Source organism: Rhincodon typus, chromosome 33 (assembly GCF_021869965.1).
Source record: "Rhincodon typus isolate 14 chromosome 33, sRhiTyp1.1, whole genome shotgun sequence".
NCBI lineage: Eukaryota > Metazoa > Chordata > Chondrichthyes > Orectolobiformes > Rhincodontidae > Rhincodon > Rhincodon typus.
Genome location: NC_063364.1, coordinates 11,872,479 through 11,891,395, shown reverse-complemented (window position 1 = coordinate 11,891,395; position 18,917 = coordinate 11,872,479). Strand labels below are relative to the sequence as shown.

General features: G+C 39.6%; 1 long non-coding RNA gene across 1 annotated transcript; it reads left to right on the top strand.

The window, feature by feature from the left end:
• Positions 1-1,793: 1,793 nt before the first annotated feature.
• Positions 1,794-16,886, top strand: LOC125486821. Its single transcript, XR_007265451.1, has 3 exons — positions 1,794-1,969; positions 7,717-7,825; positions 15,859-16,886. It is a non-coding gene; the product is annotated as an uncharacterized LOC125486821 (long non-coding RNA).
• The last annotated feature ends 2,031 nt before the right edge of the window (positions 16,887-18,917 follow it).

The window sequence follows — 18,917 nt, the reverse complement described above, 5'->3', positions numbered from 1 at the left end:
TCCTATGTAGCAGCCTCTTGTGTGGCACCATGTCAAAAGCCTTCTGGAAATCCAAATAGGTCACATCCACTGGCTCTCCTTTGCCTAACTTGTTCATTAGCTCCTCAAAGAATTCTAAGTGCTTTGTCTGGTGTGACCTCCCCTTCACTCTGCTGTATTTTACTATGCACATCCAAATACTCCGCAATCTCATCCTTTGTAATGGACTCTAAAATCTGAACAACGACCCAGATCAGACTAACCAGTTGTGAGTCTTTGGAACTCCTTGCCACAGAGAGCTGTGGGGGCAGAGTCCTTATGTATATTTAAGACTGAGATAGATAGATTATTGGTCAGTCGAGGGATCAAGGTTTATGAGACAAGGGAAGGAAAGTGGATGTGAGGAATGTCAGATCAGCTATGATCCTATTGAATGGTGAAACAGGCTCGAGGGGCCCGATAGTCTACTGCTGTTCCTATTTCTTATGGTCTCATGGTCTTAACTTGCACTATCTGGGCAGCATGATAGCGACGTGTACATGTGGCCAGTTTAGATTTGGTGTCAGGCCTTTCCTCCAGTATCCTATTATTTCCTCTTGTAAGTGCATTTCTTTTCTCGGTGTAATATGAAATTCTTCCTCTCCAAAATGCACTTTCTCTTTGATCAAGATAAAATAATGACGAATCATTATCAGATGAGTGACTGTGTCCTTGATATTAAGTTGCATTGTTTGAATTATTTCTATTCTGCTAGTGCTAAATATATATGACTGAATTAGGTGAACTTCTGGGGTCGTAAGTCCAAGTGATTACTCTGCATTTATTAGTCCAGTAACCACACAGCATATTTCTGCTCCCTAATCCTCCCCACAGCATCAGGAGCATGAACAAAAAAATCGCTTATTTTAATAGAGACAAATCCAGACTTGTTATCCTGTTGACCTGGGTGTTACCTGGTTCAATAATGTCACAGAATGAAAGTAACATTAGACAAGTACACTGAAAGTGGTTGTGATAAACTTAACAGCAAAATAATGAGGAGATTACCCCATGATTATTATTGAAGAACTGAATAAATATATCATGAAGCATGAAATAGTTCATTCAGAGGCATAGTACATGCAAAGTAGATCAAATTGCAACTATGACAATACTTTGCCTCTGGAGCTATAGGTTGAGCGATCAAGCCCCATTTTAGTGATTTGTGCCCTTAATCTGGACTAACACTCCTGTGCAGTGCTGAGACAGTGCAACACTCGTAGAGACGCCATCATTCATCTAAAATTTTATACCAAGGTCTAACGTGCTCATCAGCAATGTGTTGCATTATTTCTAAGAAGGGCAGGGGAATTGTCTTTGGTGTTCTTCCCAATATTCCTTCTCTAATGCCATCACTACATCTGGTCTTGCTCCTCATTGCTGTTTGCCGGAGCACACTGTTTGTAAATTAGCTGCTGTGCTTCTAATATGACACTGATGAGTATATGTCAAACAAACTTCACTGGATGTAAAACATTTTGGGAAGTCCTGAGGTTGAGAAAGGTGCTATATAAATGTAAATTACTGCTTTTATAGAGGTACTGAAAGATTTCATGTAAATATTCTTCACTCTTCATTTTAAAAGTGTGCCTCCAACAAAATTGTTGTTGAAACAGGTTTACACAGATGCCTGTCTCAAGTCTGTGTGTTTCCAAGATCATGTGTTTCCTCATCTTGTAAATCTGGAAAATCCCTCACATCATTTCCCAATTTTTTTTTCTCTATAACAAAAATGAATTTATCTGCATTATCCACCCTTCAGGGATGGGAACCGGACCTCTGCAGCTGGTTGAAAATTTATCGCAAGAAGCAATTTGTCCGTGGTTTGTGGAACAAATGTGGCCTGTAAATTGCCTCGCCGAATCACAAATCTCTCTCAGCCGCAAGTTCACGCAAAGTGAATCATTTGAGGGGAAGTTCAAACTGACAAGAAAGTGGAGTTTAAAAAAAGGTCAAATTTTTTTTTCAAAAAAAGTTATGAGCCAATTCACTTTTCTCTCGCTTAAAACATACGAATAAAAAAAATGTATATTTAACTTTGGCGCAGTGTTGACTTTAGACCTTTTGGAGCCGTTTTTAGAGAGGTGATATAGAGTATGATCTGTTGAACGCTTACATGCTATACTGTTGTGGTTCCTTGAGGCAAGGGTCTACTCGTAAATTATCTGCTTTATTTTGTTTTAGAATCAAGTGAAATGTTATTATGCTTTCACTGGGACTTTTCCTCCTTTGAATTATTACAGTAAAACAGCTCTGGAGGTCTGAGCATTGAAAGCAGGGGAGCTTACTTTCTTTGCAGGCAGACACATATTTCCATGTTATTTAAGGGCTCCAATGCAGGTTTGCCCTGGCGGATAAAGGTGCTATTCACTGGCATGACCAGATTTCATACAACACCTTAGTACAAAAACAAGGGCGAGGCCGAAAAAAGTCAAGACATGTTACCTTTCTTCACACAGTCAGGTGTATTATAGTGCATTCCCAGAGCTATTCCTGCCTCCTGTTGAAAGACTGTCAATGAGCCATTCCACGATGGGTTCCCACTTTACCGAACCTATACTGTATTACTCACTCCCTTTAAATTGTGCCATGTAAAAATAATATTCTGAAAGGATGCAATGTAAAAGTGTGAGGAATGGATTATCCCTTCTCATGTGCATCGACATTGTCAGCAAGGGATCTGTAGATTCATTTGTGCTATTCACGAGGGTTTTTTTTGGAAATTTACTTGTTCATAGGACGCAGGCATCGCTCGCTGGGCCAGCATTTACTGCCCATCCTTAACTGTCCTTGAGAAAGTGATGTTGAGCTGCCTTCTTGAACCGCTGCAGCCTATGTGGTGTATGTACCCCACATAGCTGCTGTTGGGTAGTGAGTTCCAGGATTTTGACCCAATGGATGCTGAAGGAACGGTGATATCGTTCCAAATCAGGGTAGTGAGTAGCTTGGAGGATAACTTTCAGATGGTGGTGTTTCCATGTACCTACCTCCCTTGTCCTAGGTGGTCATAGAATCCATACAGTGCGGAAGCAGGCCATTCAGCCCATTGGGTCCACACTGGCTATCCTACCCAGACCCACACCCACCATTCTACCTTACCCCTGTAACCCGTGGCTAACCCACCAAGCCTGCACATTCCTGAACACTATGGCTAACTTGGCCAATCCATGCTACCTGCAAGTCTGTGGACTGTGGAAGGAAACCGGAGTCCCTGGAGGAGATCCACACAGACACGGGGAGAACATGCAAACCCTACACAGACAGTTGCCCGAAGGTGGAATTGAACATGGGTCCCTGGTGCTGTGAAGCAGCAGTGCGAACCATTGAGTTACCGTGCTGCCAGTAAAGATCAAGATCATTGGTTTTTAATGTGCTGCTGAAGGAGCCTTGGTTAGCGTGCAATGTAATAGATATACACCACAGCTACTGTTTGCCATTGATGAGTGGAGTGAGTGTTTAAGGTGGTAAATGGGGTGCCGACCAACTAGACTTCTTTGTCCTGGGTGGTTTGAACTTCATAAATGTTGCTGGAAACTTTAATTTTCTGCCCGACTGTCCTGTATTTACAACATCTCTTTTTATGTCCTGCAGAAATCTGTCAGAATTTCAGTTTAGACCCTGGGAGGTCGACATTCCTGATCAGTTTCCCGTAATTTGTATTGAAATTTTATTCAAATGGCAGAGCCACTGGGTCCAAGATCCATTGGTACAGCTAGGTTTCAGGAACAAATCCAAATTTTGGCAGTGTAAATGATCTATTGGTGCAAAGGCTCCCTTCATATTCTGCAACTGAGGAGGCTTGCAGCTTTGTATGGTAGTGCATTGTACCTGCAACAAGAAGGCCCCAGTAAAGGGAAGCCGGTCAGTAGGAGCAAATGCACCTTACAAATGTGGACCTGCCAACTTCCAACAACAACTGAGTGACACATGGGCCTGGATGATGTTTTCAATTGAAGTATGTGAAGGAAGCCTATACCAAATTAAACCTGGCGTTAAGTGCCTTGTGAAAGTAGGATAACAGGAATCAGTCAGAGCTGTGAAGGAGTTTCCCAGTGTGGGTCAGCCATCAACCAGAACACTTAATGCTGCTGGGGAACAACAAAATTGTTTAAATCAGATGTGCTAGCATTTATATCAATCACGACCTAAGTAGGAAGATTTGTGTTTACGTGTGCATAGTAAGAACAAGGGCTTCACATTTTGACAGGTGAAGAAAATTCCTGAAAAACCTCATGCACCTAATGCCATTGAGGAAACCATCACAACTAGGTCCACTGAAGATTAAGAAGGATTCTACAACCTCTGTCCCAGATTAACAGGAGTGGGCAGTAGGTTTGTCTTCCCAGAATTATCCAGAACAAATAATGATTTCTAAATGGATCTAGTGTTATCTTCTGTTCTCCATATGCAGCATATCCCGTGCTCTTCTTCCACTACTTGAGCAGTAAGATAGATCTAAGCATGCTTCCTATGAAATGCAATTATTGCAGGAAAATATGGCAGTCATTTTCAAACAAGCGCCATCTTAAAAACAGCCACAAGATGAGTGACAATTTCATCTTGATATGTTGAATTGCAGTGTTGGTTGAGTGATGATAGAAGCCAGAAGAACTCCAGCTCTCCTTCACTAGAAGTCCAGTACTCCATTAGAAGTACTTTAAAAGGCCCAATGGTGGATATTTTACCAGTGGTGTGTAGCCATCTGGTGAACCCTGGTGGTCTCGCTGTAGGCTTAGTGTGTATGAAGCCCTCTAAACAGGCACTGTGACACCATTGATCACCCCTATGAGAACAATCCCTTTTTCTTTCTCATGACATCCTCTTCCCCACCCTCCAGCCTTCTCTGCACCTGGCGACCCTTGATCCCATTCACCTTGCTCCAAAGGTGACGTTCTTCACTGAACCAACTACTGGGTGCAGTTCCAGTAATGGCCACAATCCTGGTGGCACTGCTCAGACTAAATAGCAGGAGCTCTCCTGTGTTTTTTAAAGGGGCGGTGTTCCTAATTTGCTGCTGGGTGGCTCTACAAAATGAACTCATAAAAATGATTGAGCAGTGATGCGTTGTCTCCATCACCTTGACAAAATTGAGTCCTCGTATTTCTGTGGATCAAATAGTGGGAGCAGGTCACAGGGTATGACGCACATGCAGAATGGGTGACGTCACCAGATGCATTTACTAATCACTATCTTTCTTCACAACCTGAATGAGTAAGGCAATCTGCAGCTACTGACCATCCTTATAAACCTGGGCCAGAGGTCAGGGCATGCTTGTTAACCTCATTGCCGTGGTTTTCCACAATGGGGTCAGGTGTGGGGGACTTTTCAAGATTTAAATCCAGTGACACTGAAAGATGTTCCAATTCAAGATGCTGTATGGAGCTTGGAGGGGATTATTGAGAGGATGGTGCCTCTATAAAATTGTTGCTCTTTCGGTCTTTTCTAGGGATAGCAATTGCTTTCAGTTTGACAATTTTAGTTGAGCTCCACAGACCTTTGGAGGAAGAAGTTACAGATTTCCACAGCCATTGTGTGAAGGACAATGAGCTATTCCTAAAAGAACAAGGGCCAACGATGAGTGTGACCACTACCAATGCCTTCAATTTCCCCTTGAGGCCATATAATACCCTAGGTTGGAACATTATTGCCATTTCATAGAATCCCTACAGTGTGGAAACAGGCCCTTCAGCCCAACAAGTCCACACTGACCCTCAGAGCATCCCACCCAGACCCATCCCCCTTTAAACCACCTAACCTACACATCCCTGGACACTATGGACAGTTTAACATATCCAATCCACCTAGCATGCACATCTTTGGGCTGTGGGAGGAAACCGGAGCACCTAGAGGAAACCCACACAGACGCAGGGAGAATGTGCAAACTCCTCACAGACAGTCACCCGAGGGTGGAATTGAACCCAAGTCCCTAGTGCTGTGAGGCAGCAGTGCTAACCACTGAGCCACTGAGCCACTGTGCCACCCCTCTTATGCAGCTAATGGATCAAAGTCCTAAAACTCTCTCCCTGACAGTACCTACACCACAAGTACTGCAATAGTTCAGGAAAGTGGTTCACCATAAACATCACAAGGACGAATTCAGCCTCAGCTGGTATAAGCTTTCTAGGTGTTTTTCTGATTAAACACATTGAAGCACATGGTGAGTATTTCATAATATTCCTGACATGAGCCTTGACGATGGGATGGTTTTGATCAGTAGTGACAGGAGCTATCCATTGTAGAGTTTGCAACCTTCGCCCTGTTCCTATTATTCACTTGTATTATCATTACATGTACAAGGATTATCATGCAGAATATTAAATAATTTACAGCCTTTCATTATTGTGATCTCAACATAAATGGATATAACTCTTGTCATTGGCATCTACTCAGTAGTACCTGTCTTATCTAAAACCTGAACTTTAGCCTTAAAAGTTTGAAAATTGTATTCAAATCCAGTTTTTCATATTTCATACTGGAGTGTAATGACTTTAATATTTATTAAATCGTTAATAATGTTATTGTCAAATTTCTTGATAAAAGAAAATTGTATTTGCGTGTTGTGATTTAATCTGCAATATATTGTAATTCAATCAATCTGACATTTTAACGGAGAATTATATTTATTACAAGCTTCCTTTGCTACTGAATGTAGAGGGAGCTCTCTGTACACTTACTGATATCTTTCAGCCATCTCCCTGTTCATGGTTTTTTTACTGCTCTGAAATTTCTAGGGTCAGGGTGTTGTCTCCAACTTCCTGCTGGTGATATCACAGCAGGAGATGGTTTTACATGAAAACTCTATTACCAATCTGGTTCTGGACAAAAGTTTTGAAGCCTGTTGAAACAAAGTGGAAACAAGATTGCAGGTCATCAGAAATCACATCAGTATCTGATTCTGTAACACATTAGCAATATCACATCCTCTTATAATTATTACATGACCCTGCCTTCTATCAGTACCTAGTTAGTGCTAGTTCTAAAGGTTATAAAAGTTAATCTTGCTGACAAGAAGCAGGCCTGTATAGGATCATCAATTACCAATACTTCACCAGTATTCCGTTAGAACTGACTTGAAAAATCTTCTATCAACAAATTTTCTCGACACTTTTATCCTGAATATGCAAGACATGCATCATGTAAGGTCACGAAATAATCAAATGTAGATTATTGCTGTGTGGCAAATGAAAATGTACTTTACATGGAGCCTCATTTCCTCCCCCAATGAATTGATACATTGAAGTGAAACAAAAAGGCATTTGTGTGTGGTTCACTCAAAATACCAAACACCTATCAAAACAAAGAATTTGAATGCTGAGCAGCTAATGGGATCTGGGTGGTTAGGGAGAGCGGGTTAGAATGAGCTAGTTTCCCAACCCAAAGCCCTTTGGGCATACACCTGGTGTCAGGTCATGTTACACTGTTACTCCCAGACCTGCAGGTCAGGACCTAGTTACTGACAGGCCCGAAACCTCAGCATGTCTCTGAACCATCTCCGTAAGGCAAGGCTGTCAAATGCAGATCAGTTTACTTTCATGGACATGCAGGCATCTGTATTAATTATCAAATCGTCCAATGTTTTAAACATTGTCAGAAAATAGAACATCGTCAAAATGGTTAGGATTACTTGGCAAATGTTTAAACTAACAAAACGGATCAGTGCGTTGTAATCAGTCACTTCTTTCGTGTCTCTTCTTTCAGTGACATTTATGGGAAATGTGTCCAGCAAAGTTTAAGGAAGGTTCAGCATTCCAAACTGATACAAGTATTAACCATTTCACTGCCAAATCTCCTCTACAGCTTGTACAATGTAAGTATCTACTGCTTTCTAGAAACACAAAAAAAGGCACGTAATTATGAATGTTCATAGAGATCAGAATACCAAAATGTTTGCAGTAATCAGAAATTGGGCAGAGAATAGGACTTGTGAAAGAGGTGGGTCAGATATTTTGTCAAACAGATAGTTTGTTTTTAACTGAGAATTGGGAAAACAGAATGGTCAGGGAATTTCAGAGCGCAAAACCTCGACTTCTGAGGCATTGTTTCACTGGCTAGAAACATGTATTTCATTAATGATATTTTTAGACATATCAAGTAAAATTATCAAAAAATACTCTCAAACTATGTGGCATTTTATTTACATGCAAACTGAGATTTTTAAGTAGTGACTTCATTAAGAAGTTGTTAGGAGAAGGCAATGAGCAATATCGAACAAATTTACTGTTGAATTTGAATGTGTTGTTGGCATGGGTTAGTTTGGATGTATGGTATATTGACAGGCCAGGTGCTATGTTTCTGCGTAGTACGGTGTTCATTTCTAGCCACTGATTCTTAGCTAGTGAGCCCCTGGTCTCAGCTGTCTACAAAAGCAATGATCAATTGGAGATGGGAGGCTTTTCAGCAATATTTGGATTACTGCATTCAGTACACTTCAAGAAAGACATACTGACCTTGGAAGGGATGCAACACAGATTCACTGGATTGATAACAGTGCTGGCAGAGTTATATAAAGACAGAAACAGCTTCAAATACTCAGCAGGTCTGACAGCATCTTGCAAAGGAAGTCTGGAAAGAAATGCAGAGGTTTTCTTGAGGTTGATCCTGAGCAGCTCTGTGACACAGGACCCTGTGCTCTGGCCTGTTCCCCAGGACACACACCGAGACAAACATCGACCGCGCCTGGAGGACAATTGACTCAGTGAAAGACATTCTTCAGTCTGCCCAAAATTTGTTGGCCTTCCAGAACAAGGAGCTGACCCCAACCGAATGTTGCAGACTGGCACATTCCAAGGTCCTGGACTACATGCTGAGGGATGTACTAAAGCTTGGGGAAGCTGCTGCTAAGGCACAATGGGGATAGATCAATGTTTGAGGTCTTTCTGCTGAAGTTAAATGGGGGTTCATTCAGTTAGTGGATGTAATGCATGTAAATATAGTCTTGTACTAGTAAGAGATGCCTTTGGTTTATATGTTGGATACAGTCAAACTCCAATTTTTGTCTTTTACTTCTTTTGCTACTGTGCAGAACCAAACTGCATTCATTACTGAGTGTGTATATATGCACATAAAAATATTTTATGAATAAAATATATTTTTGAAATAAAAAAAGGTCACAGCATCTCTAAAGAGAGGAGTGTCACATTCAACTTGAAACTTCAGCTCTGTTTCTCGATCCAAGACAAATTGTTTCCAACAATTTCTGTTGTTGTTTCAGATTTCCACCTACAATATTTTCAGCTACAGTATTTTGCTTTATTATGTGGGAGTTAAGTTATAAGGGCAGGTTACATAAATGTACCTTTTACTCACTTGAGTGTGGAAGATTAAAGGGCGATCTGATGGAAGTGTTTAAAATGTTAAAAGGGTTTAACAGGGCAGATACAGAGAAACTGTTTCCTTTGATGGGTGAATAAAAAAAATAAGTGAATGTAATTTTGGAATTAGAATTGGACAAATCTGGAGTGAAACAGGGAGCCCTTTCCATGAAAGCAAATGACTCTAAAGGAGATCAATATTGGACTCAAAATGTTAAATCCACAAACGTTACCAGATCTGCTGAACACCTTCAGTTACTCTCAGCTTTAATTCTATAGCCCCTTTTCAAACAAGCTTTACATAGCTATGGAATCTGAGACAAATGGAGCTTGTAGGACATGTGGGCAAAATGAAGTTGAAGTGAAGACCAGTGGTAATTTCAGTAAACAATGGAGCAGATTGAAGAAGTTTAATGCTCTAGTCCTTTTTGGATATTCACACTGGAATGGTGCACAATATGAAGGAATCTAATTCTTTAGCCTCGCTCCCATTTCCACAATTTCATCCCATAATATTCCAGCTCAATAATAACTTCAAAGAAACTGTTAAAAAACTTATTTTTAAAAGCAGCAAAAGCAACATTTTACTTTCAGTGTTTATTTTAAACTTTAAACATTTGAATTTGTGTGTAATATTTTATAAGACCTAAGAATTGCAATCTTGAGCTTGCACATTATAGATTGCATATTTCTACTAACACTTGTATGATTCTGAGCTGTGCCTAAAGAATTTGTCTTGAGAAACATTTGTCCTGATACCAAATATAGAAATTTTAACAAAAGTTCAGTCTTTAAAGATTCTTTGACACCTCATTGGAAATTCTGCACCTAACTTAAAATAAGGCTTTTTTTTAAATCAATTAGAAAACTTTTCATATAACATTCTGCTAAATAACAACAGCAAAATGTAGTTCTGTTTCAAGAGATCCAATACCATTAACTAACAGCAGGAAGCCAAAATAAAAACTTAAATTCTGCCCCTTTTAAAGATATTGCTATCTTTTCAATATCTGAATACTCTCTCAGGGTGCATAATATACAATTTGACATGCTTACACTGTGTCATACACAGCGAGGTTGCTTTACATTGGTTAAAAAAATCTTGTTACAGTAAACGTCAAAACTAAAAAAAATGAAATGGCTGGACACAAGAAAAATAAGATACATTTTGACTGCAGAAAAAGTGAGAAATGCTTTGATTTTTTTCATATTTTGAATCCTTGTTTGAATCTAGTTACTAAACTGAAACTAACAGTACAGTATTGTTTACCATAGGTATGCAGTATGAGACTGGTGTGTTGAAATGTGGCAGTTTATTTAATTGCGAAATTCCTCAAAGTGCCTCCAGGTTAGCTTCTCTCCAGCAGGGGGAGCAGGGCACTAGCACACAACCCCAAGACCTTGACTTGATCTTCACGACTAGCCATTTGTTTATTTCCATTATGTTGCACAGATATAATATTGGCTGCAGTTAATTTGAAGTTGAGGGTTTTGTTTTGCAATAGGAGTATCCTGTTTCCTGCTGCTCTTCACGCCAGAGCCCTAGATGGAGACATTCACCTGATGGATTTATGCATTTCCACAACACAGTGTAATTAACCCCTTGAGAAATATGGCATCATGAAGAACTGTAAATATATCAAGATCATGCTTTGTGTTGCTTACTCGATGGGCAATATAAACAAAGACTCAGTTCTGATTCCCTCATATTTCTCTCATTTAGAAGTAGCATGTATTCACAGTTGATGGTGAATCAGTCCTGTATTTTGAAAATGGCAAAAGAAAATGCAATTCTTGAAGGAAAAAGATCAGTAAGTATGCACAAATCAAAGGACCAAAAGTTACATACAAGTTTTTTGTTGTCTGTGGTGTTGGGCTGTGTCTCAATTTTAAATTGACTGTGGTGAATTGCTGAGAATATTTGGCCTGACATCATCACGGAGACAAATTCACAGTATCCAGAATGTGACAAGAACCAACTTGACCTTGTGTCTCTTGGTTAATTTGTTTGCTGCATGGTAAACATTACGAAAGGTTTTCCAGTAGGTCTCGTCCGCAGAGCAGAGCAGCCGGTTTTACCTCAGTCAAAGCCCCATTTACTCCGAGAAGTGGCTCCCTATATCCTAGGGACAAGCTGCTGTTTGACCCCAAGAATGTCGGTCAAATAGATATAATGTGAATGGGGCTTTAGAGCTTCAGCAGAGTGGAGTTCAAGTCCTGCTCAGCAACATTGCCATTTGAAGCTGTGTTTACATTAGAAATGACTTTCCCTAAGGATGTGGAGAGTTTTTTTAAAAAAGTACTTTTTTTCTTGCTTGCAAGGAAAATGACTCTCTGCATCCCACTGGGATTGGTGGATGACTGGAGAACATAAGTGGCAGCCAATTGTCTCTTTAAAATTTCTTTTCAAAGTAAAGGAGATTATCTTTGCCTCAACCCTCTTTGGAAAGAGAAACCTTTCCCTCTATAACTATATAACTTCCCCATCATGTGTTCAGACTGGAACATTCCACGCCCTATACAACCCCCCCAGACTATGGGGGAAACCTTGAAGATTCCTGCCGCCATGAAAGAGTTAAACCTTCAAATTCTGTTCAATTTTATCCCAAATAGCTGCCACAAATATAAATCAAACCTTGTCAAATTATAACATAATCAACTCTTTAAGTAAATCTATACAATAAAAGTAATCTGCTGAACTACAAAACTGTGTGCAATTTGTGCCTTTTTATATGTTCTGACTTGGTCTGTCAGTTATGATTTTTTTTTGGCTGGACTGTTACATTTTTTTTCAACAAGTCTTCCATTGCATCCCCCTTCCCTCTTCTAGTGCATTTCCTTTTAATAGCATTCTCCATCTCCCAACCCCCAAGCTCCTGCACATGGCAGTGGAGGTCACGCCAGTCCGAGCCTGGATTTGAAGCATATGGTACTAACCCCTCAGATCTGCTGACCTCATCATTTCTCAATGGGTGCACTTGACAACCAGTTACTCACAGAGGTTCTGGTTGTGGGGCCCCCCTGCCCTGCTCTCCTGTACCACCCAAAAAATAAAGAACGTCTTCTATATTCTTGTCTGCCTCACACAAGCCGTTTGAGGAGCTATTTAACAGAATGATTGCATGTAAACAGGCTGGTTACTTCATTAATCTTAGTTACTTCTTACAAACCTCTCTTTCACCGTCCCCTCTCTCTTTAAAACCAGAACTGTGGACAAGTTGATTGAGGAATCTGGATTCTTCGACCAGAGTGGTCTGCCTTTATGAATCATTCTTGAGTGATTTCACAGTCAGCCCTATCTGTGGAAATTGTGCTCTCTTTCAGGGCCTCCATCTAAAGCCAAACAGTGACTCATTGTTTCAAGCAGGCCAATGGATTAAGTATGCTGACTGTCAGATTGACAGATGCTTTATATTTTAAAAGTGAGATAAAACATTTCAAGTCAAGCAAACTTAAGCCAAAAGATGTCATTGTCCCAATTTCGTCAATAGAGGACATTTTAAGTGATGGTGTTCAGATGGTGGCTATTTCTCTCCTCACATTTAATTTTCTCTAATTGTTATGACTCTGCTTTTCCTGAAAGCTGCAGTATCTCCCTTTTCAATATTCTTTATTATAGTATGGCAGAGCACTGCAATATCCAGCATACACTACATCCCCTTTCACACATCACAGGCTTCTCACGTTTCCACATATGGGAGCCCTCTTACTCAGTTCCACACACAAGCTCAGAATCCCCTCAGATTTCTCTGCTCTCTTTTATGGTCTCCGTGACAAATCACAGGTGTGTTTTGCACTATTTGCTTTTACACTATTACATTGAAAAACACGTTCAATTTTGTCAGTGCTTAAATCAGGGAGATGGAACTTTAATAACATACGTCATGATACCTAATGTTAAGTGGATCCCTATAAACTCAATTAGTAATATTTAGGTCAATCGGCTTCTGAAAAACAGCTAGTAACATTTTAGATTGGGGTTGAGAAGTTGAAGATCAGATTGGGCTCCTTCAAATCACTTCACAAAATAAGATATAATCTTTAAAGACTTATTTTGAAAATTGATATAGGCTGATAAGAAACCGTTAACTTCAGAAAATATTGAAACATTGGTAAGGTAGGTAAGACAGAGTAAGACAGTCTAATTAAATGATGGAACTATGATTGTCCTGTGACTGTTCAAAATTCTTTAAATCTTCTCTTGAGTGAGGTGCTTTGTTTAAACAATGCTTCAGTTTGTCTGTTTTAACTGAAGTGATTAAAAAAAGAGCAAAATTAATCATTCAATCAAAATTCAGAAGTGGATTTCACTGAATACTTGTTTTCCTACAGTTAACACTGAGTCCTCATCTGTTCACAGATGAGTTGACACCTAATCAGAGCTCCCTTTGCATTATAACTTCAGAAATCCTATGTTGATATTTAGTTTACATTTGTAGTAAAGTACAGTGGATATTACTTGGAGCAATGCTAAGCATCAGGCACATGGCTTAATGCTGCTACTGAATTAATCTCAGACTTGAAAAACACAGAAACCTCCCCCCCACAACCCTGCCCCCACCTCTGAGTTTAGCTGATCTTCTCAGAGAAAACTCCTTCAAAATGAGGAGAGTACTCCTTGTAAATCATCACCAAATGTTCTGTATCTTCAACCTTCAAAGCAAAGTAGTGTCGCTGAAGATAACCAGTAACTCGTTAATATTCGCTTCAATTCTGAGGCACTTTCTCTAGTAAATCAAGAGGGCTAAGTTTGTCCGTTTCAGTGTTCTTCTTTTATATTCACTGTCTCTCAATTATTATTGTCTTTCTGAAGTGTAGAGCCTAGATTGCTATTTTATATCTAAAATGTCCTGGCAAGAAAATCTGAAGATTTTTTTTGCCGACCAACTTTGACGATGATACAGATGTGCAGATTTCAACTTTCACTTGTTTTTAATATTTTGTTATGAAATGAAATAAAATTTGAGCCTCATCCCTGCCTCTGCTACTTTTACTGTGTAAAATTGTTCGAGTAACACAATCCCAAGGGCATGTAGCCTTTTTTCTCACTCTCGTTATTTTTAAAGTCAGAAATGAGTTTAAATGTTTACTTTTTCATTGAAATACGTAAAACAGTTTTATCAACCACCTTCACAAATTAAATCATTCACTGAATCTTTAAGAATGCATAACATACATTTGATCCAATTCAAAACTACTTGACTTTAATGTTCAAAACTAAATATGTGCCTTAGTTTTTAGTAAATAGACTTTCTTTAATTTTGTACAAAATTGTCTTTTTTTTACAGAGTGGATCTCCATGTTAGTTTTGACTTGTTTAAAGGTACAAAAGCTTTGTGCAGACCTTGATGTAACCCAGATGCTTGTATCATCTACCTTTTTTTTCCCTTTAAAATTGATCCTCTATAGGTTTCCTTTTATAAGTCTCTAAGCATATTTTTAGCTTCACAGACCAGCCCTTGATGAAAAGTAGATGCTAAATTCAGCAGCCAGGCCTCACCTAATTAGCAAAATGGGCTTTTTCTTTCTTTCTCTCATTCCTTTTTAAGCATTTAGTCTCAGGAGAGGCATCCAAGCTCTCAGCTGGGCTGTTTTGAAAACATTTCTTTGAATGCTTCTCCCTAATTCACAGCTTTGTTTTTAAGCTTTTGTGTTTGACTGTTTGACCATATAACATTATACATCTGGTCTAAAGCATGTTTGTAGTTTCTTCTCCCAGGGAACCTATGCATTCCTTCAACTCCTCCTGTGCAAATTCCAACTGATCGTGTAACATAAAGAGGCTAAAGTGGTGCCAAGCCGAAATGAGTGAAACATGAAAAGAGTTGAAAAGAATTCTTTCACTCCTTTTTTTTTCCTCCACATTCTACGCAACTCAGTGTCAACAGCAACAAGTCCAAATCATATAACTGTGGGAAAATGACATATAGTAGAATGGAGAACTCATTTAAATTCTCACTAGTAAACATTTCTTGGCCACTTTGCCAGGCAGGGGGGCGAAAAATGTCCCTAGATTTTGTCCATTGCATAATGTTGTAAGTGGTCTGAGATCTCTAATGGAAATGACCTGTCTTGTTGTTTTGAGATCTTTTTGATTGTTTAGTTGTATGACTCTATGACTGCTGCATTGCTAAGAAAGTAAAACCTCCTAAATAGCCCTTTATAATAGACTGAAGTCTGCTGAAGTAGGGAGACATTCTACATGTACCTAGGCCCGGGAGCGAAACAGATACGAGACATTGGGACTCGGATAATCCTGTTTGGGTGTAGCATGTGGTAATGGAGATGTTTATTTTATGAAATGTCACAACAGGGATGCTATAATCACAAAATCATGCAAAGATCTGCAATTAGCCAATAATGATGAATGAATAATAATGCTGCACACATTTTTTTATGTGATGTTACATGTTTGTGTTATGCGTGTGCCTGTGTGATTTTTATTGGGAATTATATACCAATTATAATAAATTATGATTTACAAAATTGCAAATTACGGGATTAATTTTAATATTCCTTGTTTTTGCAGCCAAAACCCTTGCAAGTGAGCACTTCTGACTTTTCTAAAGACGGCCACTAACTAAGACAGCAACTGAAGCTGAAGGATTAGGTTGTCAAGCTCAGCTTGTCATTTTCAAAAAGGACTGCTGCTTGTTACATCTTCACAGACCCTGGCTATTGCTCCCGACTTTAAAAGAAGACAACCGTAGCCTGCATTGATCATGGATGTCCTGCTTTTATACATTAGAAGTTGTGGGGCTGTAAAGCTAATCACATTTGTTGAGTATGAATTTATCTAAAGGGAGGATTTCATGTGGAACCTCGAGGGTTAATGGAATGCTTGGCTGCACATTCTAAGAGAGTAAGGAGGCTTCTCCCAATCAGCTGTCAGCAGGCATAATAGCACAGGATGGGCTGTGTTAAGAAACAATATTCAGCAGTTTGAAGGCTCCCTTCAGCCTTCACAAGGAGGCTGAGATACACATCACTTACTCCGATATTGAAAAAACCATTGTTTTTTCTTTCCTCCTCACTTCTTCCTCCTGGGTTTGAATGACTAACCAGTGGAGCTGATCTGCCCACTTTATCTCATTAGATGCACCAGATAGAACACATTGATGTCAATCTATTGTTCACAGTCTTGATTTGAACAAGGGCTCTGGTCAGGAGGGGGCTGCTTTCAACGTGCGGAGGGCAAAAGAAAGTTGAATGGAGTTGATATCATACAAGTGTTTATCTTTTTGTCGTAAGATTGGATGAAAAAAGTCTGCACCAAAAATAAATTTTGGCCCTTTAGAAGTTTACTAAGGCAACACAGTTTAATTTTGTGAAGTCAATTAATGATTTTAAATGTGTAAAAATAATCCTTGATATGTATTTAACAAGCTATGTGCATTATTTAGAAGGGAAATCTAAACAATTAAAATCTCATAAATTGTAAAGGATGTGTGTGAGTGTCATTAAGGCAAGGAAAAACTGTGTCATTGTTCATTCTATGTTAAGTCTTCTTCTCATTTGTTCCTGTATGATCCTTTGATCTCTCTGTCTATAAATTCTGTGTGCCCTCTCTCACTGCACCTGATGAAGGAGTGGTGCTCTGAAAGTTTGTGATTTCAAATAAACCTGTTGGAGTGTAACCATGTGTCGTGTAATTTTTGACTTTGTCCACCCCAGTCCAACAATGGCACCTCCACGTCATAGCTTGCTTAATGGCAGACTTCACCTTGCATCTGGGAGACTGGGTCCATTCCCTCCTGCAAATTTCTTCATCAGGCCTGTCCGTGCTGGGCCACAATCATCAAGGCAATGGGGGGAAGGTGAAGCTGCAACGTAGCAAACCCAACAGTAATGCCAAGCACTTCACCCCTAAAGCTGGCTCCTTTGCCCGATGGACTGGTGAACCCCTTATGTGGACTGGTGCTTGGCACATTTTATGCTGAGTGGGCTATGTAGATAGCTCAGTACATACAGTTTGAGCTACATTGTCTCCTGTACTGTAAAATCTTATAATTTGAGGTCAACATGAGCTAAATATAGATAAAAATAAGTGTTCCTACACTATTGTAGCACAATGTAATTTCCAAATCTATATTAAAATCAGTGTGACCCTGTTTATACATTGACCTTGTTTTAATAATAATATTGAAGCATCAAATTTGGCAAAGAGCAAAGTGTCAGAAGAAGAATTTGCCACTTTATTGGTGGCCCTTTAATAGTGTCCAGCATAACAGAAAAAAAGTGTCTAGTTTTTCACAAATATGGTACCTTTATAAATAATATTGAAGAGATGTGTTTTGGTCTTTTCTATTACCATTTTAAAGATGGTCGTTTTTTCTTGCATTTTTTTGTATCAATAAGCATAAGTGGTGAAGTCTTAGTTCAATTGTACAACAGCTTGGTTAGACCTCTGCTGGTCTAAGGCTCTTAAAGACACCTTAACTCAGGAAAGATAGTATTGACATAAACAGAGAGCAATGAAGATTCACCAGACTGGTTGGATTGTCCCATGAATAGAGATTCGGCATACCAGGCCAGTTTATTCTCTAGAATTTCAAAGAATGAGAAGTGATCCCATTTCCCTTTGAGTCCCACCTGCTTTAGAGGTGTGTAATAACATCTCTGAACAGGTTGATTAGAAAATATCTAGACAGACAGACAGGTTATATGCAAACAATATGTTTCCCATGGTGAGGAAGTCTCTGAGATGTGGAGGAATTATTTTACTTCGAGGGTTGTGAGATTCTTGAGTAGATTTGTAGCTCGAGTTGTGGATGCTGTGTTTGGTTCGTTCTCTGAGCTGGTTCGTTAGTTCGCAGACGTTTCATTACCCTGCTGGGTAACATCATCAGTGCAGCCTCCAATGAAACGTTGTTGTGTTTTCCCGCCTGGTATTTAAACTCTGGGGTCCATTGGATTTGATTACCTCATTTCCGGTTTTCCTTCGCAGTGGTATATATATAGGGTCGAGTTCTATGTGTTTGTTGATGGCCTTCTTAGTGGAGAACCAAGCCTCTAGGAATTCCAGTACTTGTCTCAGTTTGGCCTGTCCTAGGATCCTGGTGTTGTCCCAATCGAACTGGTCGTTCTCCTTATCCATGTGAATGGAGATGAGTGAGTATTGGTTGTGTCTTTTTGTTGCTAGTTGGTGTTCATGTATCCTTGTGGCCAATTTTCTTCCTGTCTGTCCAATGTAATGTTTGTCGCAGTCCTTGCATGGAATTTTGTATATTACTATGGTTCTGTCTATAGTGGATAAGGGGTCTTTAGTTTGAGTTAGCAGTTGGCGTAGTGTTGACTTGGGTTTGTGTGCTACTCTGATGCCCAGTGGTCATAGGAGTCTTGTGGTCAGTTTGGATATGTTCTTTATGTATGGTAGTGTGATGAGTTGTGCATGCAGTATCTTCCTGTTGTTTTTCATGTGATAGGCATCATCAGATCCAGCTGTTCAGGTATCCGTTGTCCTTAAGTACTTGGTTGAGGTACTCTTCTTCCTTTTAGCGTAGTTCCAGGTTGCTACAGTGTGGTGTCGTTCATTTAAATAGAGTTTTCATGCAACTTCGTTTGTGGGTTTTAGGGTGGTTACTGTTG